Here is a 21,895-nt window from a genome sequence, read left to right as displayed (position 1 = left end):
TCATAGACATCTGAAGACAGCCCTGTTTCAGTAAACTTTAAATGGTGGTTGTTTTTCCTCCTGTGTTTTTGTTTAAAGCTGCCTGAAGTGGCTGGGGCAACCCAGTCAGATGGGTGGGCTATAAGAATTCTTCTTCTTCTTCTTCTTCTTCTTCTTCTTCTTCTTCTTCTTCTCCTTCTTCTTCTTCTTCTTCTTCTCCTTTTTCTTCTTCTTCTTCTTCTTCTTCTTCTTCTTCTCCTTCTTCTTCTTCTTCTCCTTCTTCTTCTTCTTCTTCTTCTCCTTCTTCTTCTTCTTCTTCTTCCTCTTTTTCTTCTTCTTCTTCTTCTTCTTCTTCCTCTTTTTCTTCTTCTTCTTCTTCTTCTTCTTCCTCTTTTTCTTCTTCTTCCTCTTCTTCTTCCTCTTTTTCTTCTTCTTCTTCTTCTTCCTCTTCTTCTTCTTCTTCTTCTTCTTCTTCTTCTTCTTCTTCTTCTTCTTCTTCCTCTTCTTCTTCTTCTTCTTCTTCCTCTTCTTCTTCTTCTTCTTCTTCTTCTTCTTCTTCTTCTTCTTCTTCTCCTCCTTCTTCTTCTTCTTCTTCTTCTTCTTCTTCTTCTTCTTCTTCTCCTCCTCCTCCTTTTTCTTCTCCTTCTTCTTCTTCTTCTTCTTCTTCTTCTTCTTCTTCTTCTTCTTCTCCTCCTCCTCCTCCTCCTCCTCCTCCTCCTTCTTCTTCTTCTTCTTCTTCTCCTCCTCCTCCTCCTCCTCCTCCTCCTCCTCCTCCTCCTCCTCCTCCTTCTTCTTCTTCTTCTTCTTCTCCTCCTCCTCCTCCTCCTCCTCCTCCTCCTCCTCCTTCTTCTTCTTCTTCTTCTTCCTTAATGTTGCTTAATATACACATTTTTGTACATTCTTTTGGCTGCATTTCAGTTTGCACCTTGTTTCAGAAACTGCCTATCTGTTAGGTGCACATTAAAATGCACATGGAATTGAACTTCCCTTTCATCCCTACTTGAGATGCTTGTTTAAAGCAGGCAGATACTATGTTGGCATAACAAACTTTTTTTAAAAAAGGTTTTCTCTTTAAAAACTAGATTGGCCAGATGTGGGACCACCAATGTGGGGTCTTGAGGCATTTTGGGGAAATGGTGGTGGTGGTTGTAACTGGAACTTCACTACACAGCTCTTCAGCCACCAGACCTCCACCTCTCAGCCTCCTAGCTCTCACCCAAGGTTCAAATTCACAAATCACCCACAAGAATCTCATAATGAATTGAATTATTGGAACCTGCTAGTACCACCCTCATCCCTCACTCTAGGCTCGATTGTATGGCTATTTGTCAAGGTTGATGGAGTTTCCTCAGGCTGCCCTTAGCTGTATCCCCTTCAGCTCTCAGTCGGCTGCACTGCACACACCCAATTCCAAAAGCTGCAGCGTATTTACTTTGGGGAGTTTCTTAAAGTATCCAAAGGATGGCAAATAGGACACCTCCACCCACAGTTCTTTCTTTGGCCCCTGCACACCTCTCATCCTCCAGCTGCACCTCTCTTTCTCCAGTCTGTGCCACCAAGCCATAGTTTAGCATAGTATGACATGCAACCTAGAAGTTCGAAAGCATGCCAGTGCAAGTAGGTAAATAGGTACTGCTGTGGCAGGAAGGTAAACAGGGTTTTCGTGTGCTCTGGTTTCTGTCACGGTGTTCCATTGTGCCAGAAGCGGTTTAGTCATGCTAGCCACATGACCCAGAAAGCTTTCTATGGACAAACGCTGGCTCCCTTGGCCCGAAAGCGAGATGAGCGCTGCAGCCCCATAGTCACCCTTTTTAAATATATATATATATATTTATTATTTTTAAAGTACAAAAAAGAAAGAAAAGAAAAAAGACAGGAGAAAGAAATCAAGAAAAAGAGAAAACAATACAATACAATATATAAACAATACAAAACACAACCTTAACACATTAAACTAAACACAATAAACAAAACAAAACAAAACAAAAACAATTTAAAAGCATACATCATACCTTTTCCATACTCTATCTTTCATTCCCTTGTTTCATCGACCCCCTCTCACCTCCCTTTTTGTATTCCACTTCTATTAATTGTTTCAGCAATTCCTTTCCATCTTTCTCTATTTTCTGTCATATAAATGTCTTAACATATTTTTAATCTTATTTCCATTAAAACTAATATACATATTTAAGCTTAACTCCTTGTAACATTTCTACTAAGGCCATAAAATTTCATTCCAACATTTTTCTATCACTCATTAATTTTACAGTATTTCTATATACAGACTTTAAATTTTCCAATCCTCTTCCACTATCTCCTCTCCCCAGTCTCGGACTCTGCCAGTCACTTCCGTCAGCTCCATACAGTCCATCAACTTGGAGATCTTATGTCCGAGGCTCTTAACTCTTTTCCAAGTCCCTTCTGCAGGTCTTCTTCATACTCTTTGATGCTATAGAGCAGATCTCGGGGAAACTCCGGCCTAACAATATTTTAATTCCTTCTCGACAGGTCAGCCAGATTTCCATAGTTAAAGCTAAGATCCATAAAGTATTTCAAGACATGTTTCAAGATTCCTCCAAGTCCAAAGGCCCCCAGAACTCCAGTCTCCTCCTGACCCAAGTCCATGTCCCAAAAGTCAGTTAATCCCTGCATGGAGGGATCTTTCCAGCTTTCCTTTTCCAGTCCAGGCCGGGCTCCAATCCTCAAAATCTGACTTTTTCTAGGTTCAATCATAAAAGGCGTCAACTTATAGTCCTCAATTTGCTTCTGTAAGGCTGAGGCTCCCACTTGTATTACTTTAGGTTCAACAGCAACAACTTTCTCCTTCTCCTTCTCCACAATTTGTTCTGCTGAAGTAAATTCCTGTAACAAATCCTGAATAATTTCAGTATTGGTGCTCACTTTTTGTCCCAGATTAATCACTTTTTGTCCCAAGTTATCAATTTTAGTAGTCATAACATCGGTCTTCTTATGAAGCTGTTCCAACAAATAGCTTATCTTACAAAATGCATTCACTAAGGCTTCTCCTGTCGACATTCTTAAATGATCCAAGGTCAATCCCTGATTCTCACAGTTCTTATCCTGCAGCTGGAGATTCCCAGCTCCACTCTTGTAACAGTTTCCAAAGCTCCCTCTAGAGGGAAACAGTCTCCACTTGTATCAATCCTTTCAAGCACAGTTCAAAAAGTAAAGTTAGTTTCAATTTTCAGTTACTTTTCCTCCTTTTTAAATGCAGAAGAGGACAATGGAAACAATATATTTCTCTTATTTAACTAACTGTCAACATGTTTTATTCACAGTCAATGAACTCTCCCAAAACGTCAATCTACTGGCAGTCTGTTTCCAGGTTCAGAGCAGTGGTAATTTAATTTTTATCACTCTCTCCTGCAGGCTTACACGATCCAAAATCCCCCCCCTTCTTCTGCTTCCAAGGGGGGTTTAATGATTTTAATCAATGGAAGTTTAATCCTTTACATAAGGCTTTCCAAGACCTTAGCTTGCAACTTCTTTGCTTCAATCTATTTACAAAAGGGGAAGGCGGACTTCCTGTTTGAAACCTTCCCGTTTCAGTACCAAATTAAGACTTTTGTAAATCCAATTTTCCGTTCTACTCATGGGTAGTTGTTTAAAGTCAAATTGTCCACAGGAAAAAGTCAGCGCTTTCCGGCAACAGCAATGCGGCTTCACTCCGTGAAAAAAGCAGTCAATTCGAAGCACTCCGCCACTCACCCCACGTCGCTCCGGATCCCCAAAACTGGGTTTCCCCGCGAGCAGGGGAGACGCAAAGGGTGCCAGCCGAATCCCACGTTCACAAGCTTCTCCCGCCTGTGATTTTAGTGGGTCTCCGCCTTCGCCGTGGCGGTCAGACCCTGATTTCCACGGAGCAAATTCCTCCCGATCGGAGGAACTCCGCCATTGCCGGAGGCGCCAACCCGGAAGTCTCCACCTTTGACTGGACTTAACCGTCCAGGGGTCTTTTACTTTTTTTATGACTATATTGAGGAGGCCTAAGAGAGTCAGAGAATGTTGCAGATCAGCAAACACGTGCACACACACACACACACACACACTACTGGGTGGGCATATTTGTTGGCAAGGTACCAAAACATCAAATCCCCACATGTAGTGGTGGTGAGCATTTCTCAAGCAGCCTATTAATTCTTCATTTTTCTAGATGTTCCAGCTGCACATTGTGTTTAGTTTTTTACTTGGTAGAATTGAATTCTTTAATTTTCACCTTCACTGGCTAATGGCGCATTTATTTATTTTTATTACAACAAAAAATACCTAAACCAATCTCCATTCAATCAATACAGCATGAAGACCATGCATGTGTACTGATTCAGCCCTCCCCCCAGCTGCATGACTTCACATCTCTTTCATATCACAACAGCTCATTTAGAAAGAATTAATTTCTCATCTGTGGGGCAATCATGCCTAATAATTTCTAGATTTGTTTACACCTTCGAGTCATATCCATCAGCCCTGTGTCAATAAAACAATTATAGTCTAACCTTATTAGAAGCTTATTTATAGTACTATCCTTCATGCCAATCTTTAGCACCAACACATTCATCACAAAAGCCAGAGGACAATGTTCTTTTCATGGAATGCTATGCAAATATATTTTCACACATGACAATTAAACAAGCACACAGCCAACGGGGTGACCTTGTGCTGCCACATCAAATCTAGCAGAGGACATGTGAGACCTGTTGTACAGCACATACTTTTCATTTGGAAGGTCTAAGTTCAATCTCCAGCTAGAACAGTGGTGTAGAACCTTTTTTAGCCAGAGGACCAACCTTCTGAGGGCCGGATGCCAAGGGTGAGTGGGGGCCTAGCAAAAATGGGTGGAATAACCAAGGTAAAATTTACTGTTGTGCAGTAGGGCACACAGATATTCACACACCCATCTCTATCCTCCATGTAGGTGAACAAGTGGCATTATCAGAGTTCAAGGGATGCATTACAGGGTTCTAAGCATCATCAGTGTTATCAATCATTTATTTGTGTGCCGCCTTACCGGAGTAAATGGATTTCTGACTAAAATAAAGTGTGGGGAGAATGATAGATCTTTTTGAGCTATTGAAGAAAGAATTCTCAAGGCTCTGTGTTCACTTCCACAGCCTGCAGTACCTGTTTATTGTTCAGAAATTATAGATGGATGGGTGGATGGATGGATGGATGGATGGATGGACAGGCAGACAGGCAGATAGATTTCATCCACTCCTGGTCACAGCTATATAATCAAACATCAAATCTATAGAGCGTAACTGGCACCAAAGATGCTTTTTGCATGCATGATAAATGCTGACGAATTAAAGGAAATAACAGGGTTCTTTAAAGAAGGAGGAGAATTTGCCTAGACCAATTTTCTACTTGCACAAACCTTCTATTTTCCATACAACATTTAATTGTTACTTCATTTTATATGGTGACTGACACATTCATTCATTTATTATAGTTATACTCTGCCTTAAGGCAGCTTCATACATTGTTTTCCTGCCACCACTGAAAGATCATCATAACACCCTGTGAGGTAGGTTAGGCTGTCATGACTGGCTCAAGCCCATGTAAGATTCATGGCTGAACAAGAATTTGAACCTGTTTCCATAGTCTTTGTCACTCTGACCATCACACCAAATTGGGACCCTAAATAAAAGCAAGCCCCATCCTTCCAGATTTAGGCATATTTCTCTTGAACCTTCTAAAACTAGAATTTGGGCATGAGGCTCCTTGTATCTTTTTTAATGTGATCACTGCTTGAATATCTTTTACAGCTTCTCATGGAAGGAGGAATCAGTCTGGAAGCCAGAGAAATACTTTTTTGGTTTTTTTGAAAGGTTTTCTAAGCAAGAATAGACCAGAAATGGGAAACTACTGATTCCACCCAGATGCACCTAAGCCCAGTGCCACCTGGTGACTATAATATCTGCACATAGCGTCTCTGGTAGCATTTTCTGAAAAGGGCCACTGGAAAAGAGGTATCAGTACACATGATACAGTTGCCTTGTTGGTCAGCTTCATACTGGTTGTTCTGCCACTAGGGATGAAGGAAAGCTAACCGGCGCCCGGTGCAGGGTGTTAGGGGGCTGGGCAAACCGTCTGGTGGTGCATGCACATGCGCAGTACATATGGCGCACATCCAGTGCCGCTACGTGTCGTGCATGTGCCGACGAGCGGTTTGCCAATGGCACCACTCAAGCAGCATACAGATGGCAGCGGGATCCTCTGCTCACGGCTGCAGCTCTGAGAGAGCTGGAGCTGCAAAGCCACGTGCAGCCGAGGACTAGCAGGTAGGCTTGCCTTGCACACCGCTTTGCAGCTCCCCCCTTTCCCCAGCTCGCTGTAGACTTGGGAGTCGCGGGTGGTGGGGGGTGGAATGTCACCCCCATCCACTGAACGTGGAACGCGCCACACCCGCTGCATCCACCTTGCTCCGCCTTTGTCTGCCACTTCTGCTCTAGTGAAATGTCCCTTCTGAACGTCCACTCCCTCCTGACTCAGTATTGTCTACACTCTGACTGGCAATGACTTTTCATGCTTTCTGAAAGAGGACCTTCCCAAGCTAACCTGGTGATGCCTTGGATTGAACATGGAACCTTCTGTATGCACAACCTATGCTCTGCCACTGAGCTATGGACCTTTTCAATGTATCTACATTTCAGAGTTCTTCTGCCTCAAACACCTCAACAACACCAATCTTGAGCTGGGTGGAGTGTTTGACCCATCCCTTTCTGAAACATATTTCATGACATTTCCTTCCATTCGCCAGGCATTGTCACCCTAAGTATTGTCAACACTAGGGATACCTGAAGGATCCAGTCTTCTGATATGAACTAACATGATCTGCACCCCCTCGGCTAAGGTACAGTTGGAAACCCGGTTTTTGACCAGCTTGTGCACTTTCTGAATGGTCCGGCACAATTCTCAGCTCAAAACACATTGAGATTTTATTTATTTATTTAGAAAATGCATCTGTAAATTTGTTTTAAACCAGGAGCAGGGAACACTTCTCAGCCTCAAGGTTTCTTTCCTGTATGGACAACCTTCCATTGCGAGGGAGGGGGGGGGGTCTGAATGCCACTGTTGGGTGGAGCCAGGGGTAGTACTGAGAAAGGTCAAAAGCAAAGTGATTTGGGCAAAAGGTGTGACTTATTGTACAGCTGGCAGGTCACACAAAAGCCAGAGGTTTCTACACCCCACCCCACAAGATGTCTGATTACAGTTCAGTGGCATTCCAGCAAGGCAAATGCATTCAAGGAAGGTGTGGAAAGGGCCCACCGAGGAGTCTGGCTTGGGGAGAGTCCTGATGTCCAATAGAGAGACCTGGAGGGCTGTGTTTAGCCTGTGAGCCAGATGTTCCCCAGGCCCCCTTAAATTATGCAAATTTTCATGCAGACTTTTTTAAAAAAACAAATTAATTCAAAATGGGACAGTATCAATATAGATTGAACACGTGTGAAAGTAGCCCAGACTAGAAATAGACTGCTTTACCCATTTCTAGACAACAGTGGGGAGGCAGGATGTGTGGGTGTGCAGGAACAAAAACACCAACCACTCAAAGTGTAAAAAAATGTGTCTATTATATTTAGCTCTGGCTAAACTGACACACTTTCTTAGTTTAAAAGAAATCATGCAAAGATAAAATAAATTCTTGATAAACTGGCAAAACTTTATTGACTATAGTAGAAGAGTTGGGATGCTGTCAATTATTAATTAACATTGTTTTAATTACATAACTTTATATGGTATGAGAGTTTTTTTGGGAAAGCATTTGTTTCCAATGTCAATCTGGGCAATTTATAAATATCTCCTAGTATCTATAGATGGTTGTAGCCAATTAAGTCATACACAGAATAGCCCCATTGAAATGAATGGACCCGAGTTAGTCATGCCCATTAATTTTAATGGGTCCTTTCATTGGCCTAGGATAGGAAACAATTCATTGCATTGTGGGTAGGTGGGTGGATGTGGTGCATCATTTAGCTAAATTTACTCAGACCAGACCTATTACAATGAATGGACCTAACTAAGCCAGAGGAAGACTGAGAGAAAAATGGTGGTGTTAAACAACAGTAGATATTTAAATAAAGCAGGGATGAAAGGACAATTAAGTTTTCTTTAAAAACATATCAATTTAAACAAGGAGAAACAGCAGAGATGATTACAAAGCCACTTCCGACTTAGCAAGGAGGTGGGGTTGCGGGCTTCACCTTCCCACCATGCACGCGGGGGCTGGCTCTCAGCCTCTGCGCGATTGAGGGAATCCCTGACTGCATCATCCCCTGGCCAGCCAATCGGCTGGCCTGGGTGGCGTGACCTGCTCCATTGAACACAGGGGCGGTCGGGGATCTCCCTCTTTGCCGCTTCCAGCTGCTCCAGTTTCCCACCCTCCCACCCTTTAAGGTTTTCATCTTTGACCTTGCTATGGACCTCAGTTGGTCGCCGTTAAGGGGCCTGGCAAATTGGCACCAGCCACTTGGTTTTTCGCCTGCCTCATAGCAAATCGTCACAACTTCCTTGGCGGTTGGGCATTGGTATTGGTATTGGTATTGTTATGTGGATGGAAGGGGGGGAGGAAGCGCCATCACCTCCCCCACATATTGAAGGGTAGTCCGATAAAGGATTCCGGGGGGCGTGGCCCTGTCCAAAGCCTATGGAGGTGAGGGCCTAAGGCATGCCCCCAAGCGGTGACCCCGGGGGAGTTCCTAGTTGATGTGCACCAGCAGGACTCCCCCTACTGGTGGTTAACGCTTCCCGGACTTCAAGCAAACAGGCTGAAGCCGGATAGTCAGTTAGGACCAATGCCTAAGCCAATACTGCTCATCACCTGTAACCCATAAAGTTGTGGCCATATTTAGCCCATTACCCTTAAATATCTGTGTCATGTGTCTTTATTTCCACTGGGGGGAGGAGGAAACTCACCACACAACACAGAATTCAACACTAGAAATCTAACACAACAAACAGCCTTCTCACTGTACTCAAATCTTGTTTTAAACTTCCACTCCCCAACATGCCACCCTGCTCACTCTACTCAAACCTCTGCCATTTCTGAAATCGCCACTATTTTCCAAGGTCTCTTCACCTCACTTCTGCTGTTGTTTAAAGCAGCCACTTTCCTGCTTTCATTGTTCCTCCCTTCTTGCTGTGCTTAAACACCACTCTCTTCCATTCCCCAGCTGCCTCATGTGAGAAAGATAAAGAATGTGATGCCCTAAAATATTCATGTGTATAAAGGTAGTTACTCAAACTGTTGCCATTTAAAACTTTTCCTTTGTTTCCTCCACCCTTGCTTCATTCAACCTTCTGCCATTGTTTTAAAACATAACCCCCCTCCTGCAGTGTTCCTCCCCTGTGGCTTCCATGCCATGGTCATGGCAGTTGTGCAACCTCCCTTTGCTTTTGCTCCCCAACCCACCCTGACTTAATGCAAACCTAGAATTGTGATGCAGCCCTAGAAATTCTTCAACAGGGGTTGCATGATGACATTTTGATTATATTTATAAAGAGAGAGTGATTGCATTAACTTCTAGTTTCTCCATAGGATAAAGTGTCTATTATATTATCTTGTGTGTTTCTGACACTCGTAGCAGGAGAGACACGGAAGGCAACACGTTGAATATACAGTTGGTGGTTCTGCTCTCTGCAAAAGCGCTTCTGATTTATTTATCACTTCACCAAGTGCAAAAGGAAGCTCCAGGCACCCTTTGGTCCTGCTCCATGGAATGAGTTATTTTCTCAGGTTGGCAGGCAGAAGTGACACACTGCAGTGTTCCCTTGGATGTTCCTTCATTGCAAAAAAGGACTCCTGCAATGCTCGACAGAAAGAATAACAGCTGTTTCGTAGGTGGCTACATGGCTTTCCAATGCCGTTTCACTTGATGTAGTAGAAAACCTGCCGAGTCTAAATGACTTGTGCTCGCAACCTGAGCTACAGACATGGTTAACTTTCCCTCTAGGAATTCTTGTTTGTCTTTTTATGAAAGAATGTGTGCCTGCTTTCTGCCAAGTTGTTATTTGCAATAGCTAAAAGAGCAGTTTAATTTTTTTTAAAAAAGGTAGGTGTGAGGTGGAAGTCAGACATGAAGTCCTCTAAGCACTCTCACTCTGAGATACATGAAGACTGGGGGTGGAGTACTGATGCCTGGGGTTTTCAGCTAAATACCAGGTGTGCCTGAGGCTGGAGATGTGATGGCCATACTGGGAAAGAAAGCTGACATACTCAGCATCACAGAAATCTGGAATCCTTACATTAAGATTGTTTGTCTTAAATAAGAACAGGAATATGAAAACACCTGACTCCCCCCCCCATACTCTGGGATAGTTTTTAATGGGTAGGGGAGGACATATTAATTGCAATTTATCCCTCCAGGTGCCCACGTGTGTGGGTTGAACAGTTTCAAAAGCCCATCCTTGGCAGCAAAATTAAAAGCATGGGAATTAAGCTGTAAAGCCTTGTTTTGAGCAACTCCAGCTGTGAAGTTAGTTGGCTCCCCATTCTTACACCACTTAATAAAGTATCAGGCAACAACCTGGGAAGTAAGTTTTAAAATATAATTTGCTTACTTATAGTCTTGCATTGGTTCACAGCAATGTCAGAAGTAAAAACTATGAAGTCAAATTACTTCTATATACAGTATAGCCTCCTGCCAACCTAGCAGTTCAACAGCACTTCAAAGTGCAAGTAGATAAATAGGTACCGCACCGGCGGGAAGGTAAATGGTGTTTCTGTGTGCTGCTCTAGTTTCATGCTGGCCACATGACCCAGAAAAACTGTCTGTGGACAAACATTGGCTTCCTCGGCCAGTAAAGCAAGATGAGCGCCGCAACCCCAGAGTCGTTCGCGACTGGACTTAACTGTCAGGAGTCCTTTACCTTTTTACAGTTTAGCCAGCTTCAGCCATGTGCATGAACTGCCCTCATGGCTGGTCCAAGGAAGAGAGAGAGAGGAACAGGTAGTACTATATACTCCTTCAAGTCGAGGAGAGGAGAGGAAATGACATCACACACAGAGCCCTCTCTACCAATTTTATTTTTGTGGTCTGAGTTTCTGCTTACAGGCAAACCTCGGTTCCCAAATACTTCTGTTTTGGAACGTTTTGGCTCCCAAAAGTAAGTGTTCCGGTTTTTGAGCGTTTTTTTGGAAGTTGAACATCTGACGCGGCTTCTGCTTGAGTGCAGGAAGCTCCTGCAACCAATCAGAAGCTGTGCCTTAGTTATCAAACATTTCGGAAGTCGAACAGGCTTCTGGAAGGGATTACATTCAACAACTGAAGTTTGACTGTATCAGCAATACAGCTCTATTGGCTTAGCCCCTTCTCATGCTAACTGAGGTTTGGCTGCTTGTCTTCCAGAGATACAACTAAGTCCAGTGTCATCAACTGACTAAGGTAGGGATGGAGAACTGTGCAGCTCCCCAGAACTCCTTATCTGGGCCATAGGACTCTTCTCAAGCCACCCCCCTGGCTCAACCACACCTGTCTCCCCAAGCCACACCTGTCACTGGCCTTGCTTTGCACCCTCTTGAGGGTTTATACCTGGCTGGAATATGTCCTTGAACTCTGACAATGCCTCTTGCTTCCTTGGAGGATAGAGAAGTGTGTGGGTTGTATGTCCACACATAAAAACTAGCCTATTGCACAAAGGTAACATTCATATTCATTACTCTACCCAATTTTCCCTCTGGCTCTTCCCAGCTGCAACAACAACTGGAGGTCACCATGTTGACACTCCCTGGCATTGACAAGCCACTCCAACGTTCCTCAGTCCCTTTCATATTCTTGCATCCCATGCCAAGGAACTGCACCAGGTTCTTTGAAATTAATACAAAAGCTTGCAAATTCTGCCAAGCTTGCACATCAGCAGAAAGAGGTCTGTTTCAGTACATGACTTCCACATCTGTAAGGAGAAGCAGCATCTTTATCCAGCACATCAGTTGCCATAGAGAACTGACAGTTCAAAGTGAACCACAACCATGTTAGTTGTACAGCTACAACTGCAGATTATCTTTTACACCAATGTGAAGTACCTGAAAATCTACACCAAGCAAGGTGATTCTTTCTCAGATTTCTATCCATCCCTCCTACATTGTTTTATCTAAGGTGCAATTTCCTTGGCAAGAAAATATTTTAAACTCAGTTTTCTTTCCTTACACAGAAGCACTTTGTTAAGCTACATTAAGAAAGAAGAAGGGGGAAGGAGTGGGATTTTTCCTTTCATATTATTTTTCTCTTTCCCTTCCATCATTTCAAGAACAGCTGTAACAAGGGTTGGTTAGATCATATTCCAATAGGTCTTACACATGTTCACTTTTAAGCCACTCTGAGCCCGGCCTTGGCTGGGGAGGACGGGGTATAAATAAAAAATTATTATTATTATTATTATTATTATTATTATTAGTCAGTCCCATCCTGTTTTCTGAACCAAACACACACACCAAAAGTCACTCTGAAATTGTACACATTCACCTCTAAAATATGCATTTTGCATTCATTTTTAAAATGTGCATTTTTATACACCTTTGTTTAAACCAAGAACTGCACCCTAAAATTCTAAGAATGCACCATTTGACAGCTATCTGAATCCCAATCTGCATATTTGGGAATGTGAATCAAGTTGATTCACTAAAAATAAATGCAGACTCAACTACATTCTCCTGTACCTCTTAGATAGAACTAAGATAATCCTTCACTGTTTTGAATTTCATGGATGTTGCAGTGGAGGTGGGGAAGCACATTTTTAGAGTTTAATGACTTAGCTGAGCCACTGAATCTGGTACCTGTGGAATGTGGAGCAGTTATACTAAACAGAATTGTTTACGCATCCCTGGAGGGACACTCTCTTATAAAAAATAATAATTAAAGTCCTTTCATATAAGAACCATTAAAAGTTTATTCTCTGGCATGCTTGAACGGAAATGTTTGGAGGCAGACTAAGTGCATATACACTCAGCCAATCTTTCAAGTAATGGCTTGTCCTTATGTAGAGCAAAGTAGGAAGGGAAGGGAAGTATTTTACTCTTGATGCATCCCACATGTCAGTTGTCTGAAGAGCAAGCTATTCCTTCTCCCACCCTCAGTTGTGGTTGTGGGAAGCTGAAAAGTTGATTTGCCTTTCATTCTTATTCAAAGCTGCTGCACATGATGGTTTTGCCATGGTAATGCCTTTGTCATAGGAATGTTTAGGAATGTGGTCTGTGTGAACTCCAATATTGAACTGACCTGCTCTGCCCCTCCTAGACCAAAGTATAGTTCAGGAGAACAGGAGAAGACATGTTTGTCTGGCAGCTTCATTGTATAGGGTGTGCATTTATTTATTTGTGTGTGTGTGTGTGTGTGTGCTGAAGACACATCCCTTTCCCTAAGAAATGTGCTTTAGGACCCACCCTGTTCTTCTGATTGTATATTGTTCTGAAAAAAAACAACAACAAAAAACAATTATCATAGTGTTGAAACCCAACCTGGGACCTTATAGTAAATAGTGGGCAAGTATTCAAAAAAAGTAACACTAATAATAAAATTTATTGGCCTTTGCAGTTTAGAAGAAATATGTTTAAAATATTATTTAAATATTACCATCTTGTGAAGATATTTGTGATACACACACACACACATAACACTGCAGTTAACAAAACAGAGGGCTGTGTCTAATACTAATTTTATTCAGTATAAACTCATTGAAATTAATGAACATAACTTACTTAAGGTCCATTAAATTCAATGCCTCTACTCTGAGGAGAAAAAAAAACAGTGACCCCCCTCACACAGAGCACAAGGCAGATAGCATGCACAGCTTTGTCATCTAACACATCGGCATCATTCCCTGCCCTCTTTGAGCACCACATATTATCAGTATCTGTGCATGATCAGGCCAAAAGTCTAACTAAACCAGCATCCTCTTCTCACAGTAGTGGCCAACCAGATGCCTCTCGGAAGCCTGCACATTCCTGTTGTGAAGTAATTCCCAATTTGTGTCTGGCGCACCTTATCTCTGTTGTTGAAGAAGAAGAAGAAGAAGAAGAGGAAGAGGAAGAGGAAGAAGAAGAAGAAGAAGAAGAAGAAGAAGAAGCAGAAGCAGCAACCTTCTCTAGATAATGTTGTCAAATGTCTAGTGTCTATGGAGTCAAATGCAACATAGCCATTACAAAATTTAGTCATTAGTTTTAAAAATGATGAAAGATGTCCAATGTGGAAATAATGCCGGAAGTGTTTTGGTACCCTCTGTGCTAAGGAGTGAATGAATATATTATTCTTTTCAGTATAATGCTCGTAGGCCGTTCAAATAAGTATAAATGTGAGTGGGGAGAAAGAAAGTAATTTTTCTGACAAGCTTTGATATATTCACCTCAACCTCGCTTTGTGCTTGCTTTATTTATTACACACTGATATAAATGTAAGTGTCAGAGAAATACACCAAAGAAAATTTAAGCTAATACATACTTAGCTTTTGCTTTGAAAAACAGAATTTCTCAGTCAATTCATATTCCCCTTCCGAAAAAGACTTGGCAACCAGGGAGCTGATGACATCTGCAAATTATTCTATACACTTGCTGTCAAGAGCTTCTTATTGTTGGAATATAAGTGATCTCAGGGCCAGTTCATGCAATACATCTTTTTCACCAGATCAGCAGTTACAGGCTTCCCTGAATATGGTCTTTCTTTTAGAGAAATACACACACACACACACACACACACACACACACGGTTTTAGTTAGCCACAGTCTACTTTTTAAAATTATCACGTCAATTTTAACAGGAAACACTGTTATATTATTTGCTCTTGACTGTATCCAGTATCTGCTAGTTCACACATATTTATATCCACTTGCTTGATAAGAGAAAAATAATAATTTGTGTAAATCTGTATCACTTGAACTGAACAAGTCTTTTTTTAGGCATGTGTACGTTCTCTTGGGCTCTTTGCATATGTACCAGAGAACACAAGACAAGCCCTGCTGCACAGAACAAAATCCCATCTAGTCCAGCATCCAGTTTTCACAGTGGCCAACCAGATGCCTCTGGGAAGTAGGACATGAGTGCGGCAGAACTCTCTCCACTTATGATTCCAAACATAGATAGCCATCAGGATTGGTAACTATTGGCAGTCCTATCTTCCATGACTTGTCTAAGTCTCTTTTTAAAGCTATCCAAGTTGGTGGTCATCACCACATCTTATGAGCATGAATTCCATGGTTTAACTATGCACTGTTTGAAGACATACTTTCTTTTCCCTGTCTTGAATCTTCCAAAATTCAGCTTCATTGGATGCCCCCAAATTCTAGAATTATGAGGTGGGGGGGGGGACGGACCTCTCCCTATACATTTTCTCCATCCCATGGACCTCTATCATGCCCTACCCTCATTTGATTTTTCAAAAAAGAAACTAAAAGCCCCAAATGTAATAATGTGTATGTTGACCCAGTTCCTTCATAATTTTGGTTTCCCTTTACAAAACCCTTTCCTTTTTAGTGTGATGAAACCAGAAGAGAACAAAGCATTCCAAGGGCGGTCACAACATAGATTTGTCTTATCCTATGATTATCTTTTGAATGCTTTTGATACATGTTTTAACTGTTTTTATTGATGGCCGTCATGTTTCATGTTTTATTTTTTTTAAAAAAGGGTTTAATTATAATCAAGCTGTATAGAATAAATACAACTCTGAATATAATAAATAAAAATAAAAATAACTCTCAAATTATCCAGTGGGTTCTTCTTAAGAACTCTGCAGTGAACTCATTTATTTCTGTTAACCTCAAGTGAATAATAAGTGTACATGTGCTGTCTTGTTGTGACACCCTGCCCCCCCCTCACATATATAGGACATAATGACTATCTTCTACATCCAAAGTTAGAGTCTGGATGCATGTGAGATACAATCATTCCTTACAATGCACAACTGTTGCATTCAGGTCCTGCATGAAGGCTTCCCATAGGCATCTGGTCGCCCACTCTGAAAACAGGATATTGGTCTAGCTGAGCATTTTGCATGATCCAGCAAGGCTTCTTATGTTCATATATTTGGAGAAGGCAGTTAACAAAACCTAAAGAAATGGGAAATCCTGTGAGTCACCATCAGTCTCTCTTCCTGAAAAATTAGAATGGCCTCTTCTGCAGCAAAATGAAACATCTTGCTGAAGGCCAAACACTGTTCTGAAAACACAGACCATTTTCTGTGTCTGCTATCCAGGGAGAAATATGATACAGGAGTATTGTGCAATAAGTTAGAAATAAACTCTACAGAAATATATCAGGTATTTTTTCAATTTTTTTTAAGAATACTATATGGATAAAGTGGCTAACATTGCTCCCTCGAACTCTTTGAAACATTGTTCATGGCTTCAGTAAATCACAGGAGAATGGATTTTCTCATTATGCACCTGTTTCAAACCCACTGCACTTTCTAGAAGGAATTCCACTGTGTTGGGTCACTCTAGTACTGAAAGCTATATATACGTTTGGCATTCTTAGGTCCTGGCATTTTCTCAGAATAGTGTTTGGAATTAACCAAGTTATTTCCTGAGTTTGTGGGGAGTGGAACGTGGGGAGTACATTTAGTTTTGCAAGACTGAAAGGAAATTTGACCATCAGTGATCAAAAAACCAAAATGCAAAGCAATGTTGAACAAAGATTCACGGTCAGCTCTTGAATGGTCAGCTCTTGAATATGGAGTAGGAAAGGGACATACAGTGGTACCTCGGGTTTACAGACACTTCAGGTTACAGACTCCGCTAACCCAGAAATAGTACCTCAGGTTAAGAACTTTGCTTCAGGATGAGAACAGAAATCGTGTGGCAGTGGTGCGGCGGCAGTGGGAGGCCCCATTAGCTAAAGTGGTACCTCAGGTTAAGAACAGTTTCAGGTTAAGAACGGACCTCCAGAATGAATTAAGTTCTTAACCTGAGGTACCACTGTATTGTCCTTGGCCACTTTGGGCAGCAACATGTTTTAAAACAGCCCTGGAAAGAAACTGAGCTACAAGTCACCTCCTAGTGGTGCAGCAATAAAACTGCTAGCATCTTTGCAAAGCTAAGCAAGGTCAGGTATGGCAATTTCAAACTGGATGGGGGACCAATATGTGAACCGAAACTTAGCTGTCCTTCTAAATTTGCACTACTCTGAGGTTTGTTTGTTTTTTTAAAAAAACATTTTTAATTAACAATTCCAGCAATTTTTTCCCCACAAAGTATCATATTCATCATTTCCCCCCCCTTTCCCCCACCCCTCCACCCTCCCTCCCCCACAAAGACTTCCCTCGGCTCCTCTCTCTGATTTCTCAACACATGTTATTTTCTGCACGTTATAAACTTGTACATATCCTTACATTATCTGTCTATCATGTTATCAGCCAATAAATTTGTGTATGTTTATTCAGACCCTGCCAAAGAGTCCAGTTCATTTTGTTGTCTCTTTAGATAATTTGTAAAAAGCTCCCAGTCTTCCTTAAAGTCACAGTTGTCTTGTCTCACAGTTTGTATGTCAATTTAGCCAGTTCTGCATAAGTCATCAATTTTTCTTGCCACTGTTCTACACTACTCTGAGTTTTGTGATGCTGTTCTCCAACTGAACAATATGCATATATTAGGAGAAAATATGTATACAAGCACATACTTTAGTGAACATAGCATACAGAATTATATTATATCAAGGATATATTAGGGGAAATTATTTGCAAGCGATTAGTCAAAACAACATGCAAAACTTATTTATAAGTTTATTTGTAAATCCCTGAGCTCCACGTGCCTCATAGCCTAGGCCTGCATGGCATGCATACAGCATGGGCCTGGCCCATAATGCCCGCATAGATATATTTCAAGCTTTCAATGGGAGGAAGTGGTGGGATCAACTCCCAAATAATCTTATACACACTTACCTTGGGAAGTGAGCAAGCGAATCTTATGCTCAGGAGCATCAGATATAATGCCACTGGAGAGACCAGTGACTGAACCTGGGACTTCTCACCTGCAAATAGCTTTGGGCCCTCCCATAACTCATTTTTAAGGAGAAAAAATTCAGATGAGAACTACAGAATAAACAGATTAACAGGGGATCTTAATATTAAGTCTGCAATGCCACACACAGTTTTGATTGCTTAAATCCCATTGTCCCCAGAAAAGAGCAAGTTAGATGTGATTAAGTCACATGGGAATCGACTGACTCACATGACTCACATAGATTGCACAAATTTCAAGGAAACTTAAGTGAGGCTTTCTCAATATTTGGGCCACAATGGGATCCCTTAAACAGCACTATTGCACAGGCCTGTGGACTTTCTGCCTGAGAGATTTGCATATTTTCAGTTTGTATTTTATGATTTCTTTAAATAGCATGGTACTCTATTTACTCAAATTCTTTTTCCCAAGTAAAATTTCAGATTCATTAAAGCTGCAGTTCTTTTTGCAACGTAACATAAAGTTAGTTGATACACTCTTTCATTTTACTGGTGATAAAAAGGGGCTAATTGGCCCATAAAAATGGAGAACTGAGAAATAAAAGCAGAGGAGATTGAGGCCTCTGTAGAGCACAATGTTTTGCTTTTACTTTCTAGTACAATGGGGTGCTGGCTAGGTTAAGAGTCTAGTTTTGCAACTGAAATGGTAAAGTTAATGATTTGGCTCCTATCATCCCTTGACCACTGGCCACACTGGCTGGGGCTGATGGGAGCTAGAATCTTAACAACATCTGGAGTGACATAAGTCCCCCATCCCTATCCTATGGGATCCTTCCACATTCAACTGTTGCATTAACTGTATCAAGCTAGTATCAGCTGGTATGTGCACCATGGCTATATGTGTTACAAATGATAAAAGGTACTCTCAAACTTCACTGCTCTTGTGCAATCTTGTTCCAGCATTTCCATGACCTTTCACAACCCTCCAGATGTTGTTGGACTCCAATTTCCATCATCCCCGGTCAGTTTGAGTGATGGTTAGAGATGAGGGAGCTGTAGCCCCCAGCAACATCCAAAGGGCCTCAGGTTCCCTATCCCTGTGTGGTACCATAATGAATTCCCCTTCCCATACAGGAATCAGAAACTGTTCTCCTGGAGGAAGAGAGGGATTTGGACTGTGCTTGTATGCAAGGTCTGGTTCTAGTCTCTCTCCCTCCACTACCACAGAAGGATTCAGAGCAGGATGTCTGCAAGATTTTGCACAACAAAGCCTGAAAAAACATTGCATAATGGCTCAGAAAATGATGAGGCTGATCTCTGTGATGACAAATGGCAAAAAAACTAAACAAAGCATACAGATGGTTCAGATGATGGATTGTTAACATCAACCAAATTAAATATATAAGAAATAACAAAATTGGGGTGGTGGGGTGGGAGGGGGGAGTGGAAGCCAGCCAAATTCAAATGGATTTCATTCTTTCAGGTGGCAAACTCAGTAAGTGGAAAATACTGTTTAGCATCTAATGTAGACAAATGTGAAATAATCAATGTGTAGGCAATGAACCAAAGTAAAGAGCATATATATATAAACGGAGCAGCTCTGCAGCATAATGGCAAGACAAGGATAGAAAGGCTATTACAGACAAATCCATGAAGATATTAGAATGATCTCTCTCTCTCTCTCTCTCTCTGTGTGTGTGTGTGTGTGTGTGGTGTAGGAAGGGGAGGGTATAACGAAGTAGGGCTATCAGCATCTAAAGGATTATAGTTGATGAATGCAAATACATTTACACATTACTAAAATCTCAATCTATGCATTTTTAAAAATGAATTGATACAACACAGAACATCTTGTCAGTTATATGTTGACAATGATGGTGGCTGCTTCCTTATGACCTTTTTATTGAGCATTCATCTTGATGTGTCTGAATAAAGTTTGTAAGGAACTTAGAGGATGTCAGTTATTCATTGAGCAAATTTTTTACTCTGTTTGAGGGAGGGGTAAATGATGTTGCATCAAGCAAATGTTATTCAGTGTTTTTCCCAGTGCATTTTCCCATTTCTTTTCTTAAAAAAAATTGCCTGATTATTATTATTATTATTATTATTATTATTATTATTGGGGGGGTGGAGCAGAAGCAGATTTTTTGCACAAAAGCACCAAATCAGGTTTTGGTTGTACAAGTTGAATTTACCAATGTGTGATGGAATCCTGCTTAAATATAGCAGTGGTCTGGAAGTGCACTTAGCTTTAACCAAATGGGAACCCACCCACCCCACAGTAATAGAAATGTTAGCCCCCAATCTTTAATCAATGTTCAGTCTTATTGTATGTAACCACATTTCTCCTCACCCATTTAAATTGGATGTGGGTTTTTATTACCTTCCCTAAATGTAGATTACTGCTGTTTTGGAGCTTTTACTAACAACAAAAATAACATAAACTTGCTAGTCAATCCCAATCATAGGTTGGGATCCAGTGTTGGATGGATGGACTCTCAAGACTATTACAGTTTCAACAACTGTCAAACATGGCAGCCACCAAGGTCAAATGACAGGTTATGCTTAATGTGTAGCATGCAGTGATGCATCTTACTTTTCTTAAATTAAATGCAGCTGCTGGGTGGAGTGATTCTTTTCAAATATACAGCATGTATTTTCCTTTCCCTTCTCTGCTGCAACCCCCCAGCTAAGATATTTCCCACCCATTCAGCTATGAGAATTAGTTTTTAAAAACTGGCATAATTGGGACCTTATTTACCAGGTGTTATTGCCTCATGAGGGGTGGGGTTTGTTTGGGGGGGGGTCACAGCTGAAGAGGGAAGGGATAAACCTCTCCTTATTGGGTTTTGGTTCTGAAAGCAACTTGGGGGGAGAGAGGAAAGCTGTGAGTTATTTAAGGGGTGAAAGCGGCGTAGCCACTTATTAATGCCACTTACTGTATTAAATGCCACTTATGAAAAATAATGTGTAGTTTCACCTTCAGTTTGATCCTTAATCTTCCTGCCTTGGGGTTTACGTTGCTTTCCACACAAACATTACCCCCCACCCCTGCCCTGGTTGACAGGGAGAGTAAAACACTCCATACTGAAATTCTCATCCAGGGTCCTTGAAGATCTCATTTGATCAGTGTTGTTAGCAGTGATTCTCTTAGGAATTATGTCATGTTCTCTCAAGAATCTGTCAGGAATCATGCCATTCCTGCTGCTTGAGGATCCCTCAGGAACAGCCAGGGGATGTCAAATTATGTTCCCATTTCTGAAATTAGAGGGAAGGCCATTTTGAGTTACTGATTTGTGGTTTACAGTGAAAGAACGAAAGTCACTTGGGCTGGGAAAGTCCAAAGTGAAAATAAATCTGTAGCTGACTTTCAAGGCCCTGGTAAACATTAGTCCAGTGTTCCCTGGCAAAAAATAAATAAAAAGCCATATACCAACCACTTTACAGCAAGCAAAGAATTACAGGCCAGGATCATACCTAATTGTCACGGTTATATGGTGAAACTCATACCCGCTGTCTGCCTTCACTGCACCTGCCTCTGGTTGGCACTGATAATCCTTCACTTTCATGCTCACCAAGTACATGGAAATGAGACACACACGAAAAGCTTTCAGGTTGTCTTCTGGACAAATAGCATATCTCTATTCCCACAGTATGAACAAATGCCACTTTCTGTTGGTTACACTCATTTTAATTTCTTGAAAAGTCAACAAAATGGATTTTAAAACAGATGAGGAAAGACTGAATTGCTTCATTTATTCATTTAAAAGTATTTAAGTTAAGAAAATGTAGCCATTTTTTTAAGGGAATGGTTAGGTTCTTATACAGTATTGGTGAATGGACTTGCAGTCCCTTTCTCCGTCACCCAAAAGCACAGGGACATTTGTGAATTTGATATTTGCTGAGAACAACAACCCGTCTTATCTATTGCTGGTTCTCCTCAAAGCAGACCCATTGAAGTTAATGTGCATGACTGAGGCCCATTAATTTCAATGTGTCTACTCTGAGTAGAAGTTAG

This window comes from Podarcis cretensis (assembly GCF_951804945.1).
Source record: "Podarcis cretensis genome assembly, chromosome: 8".
Classification (NCBI taxonomy): domain Eukaryota; kingdom Metazoa; phylum Chordata; class Lepidosauria; order Squamata; family Lacertidae; genus Podarcis; species Podarcis cretensis.
The sequence above is the reverse complement of the archived record's forward strand: the minus strand, read 5'-3'. Positions refer to the sequence as shown.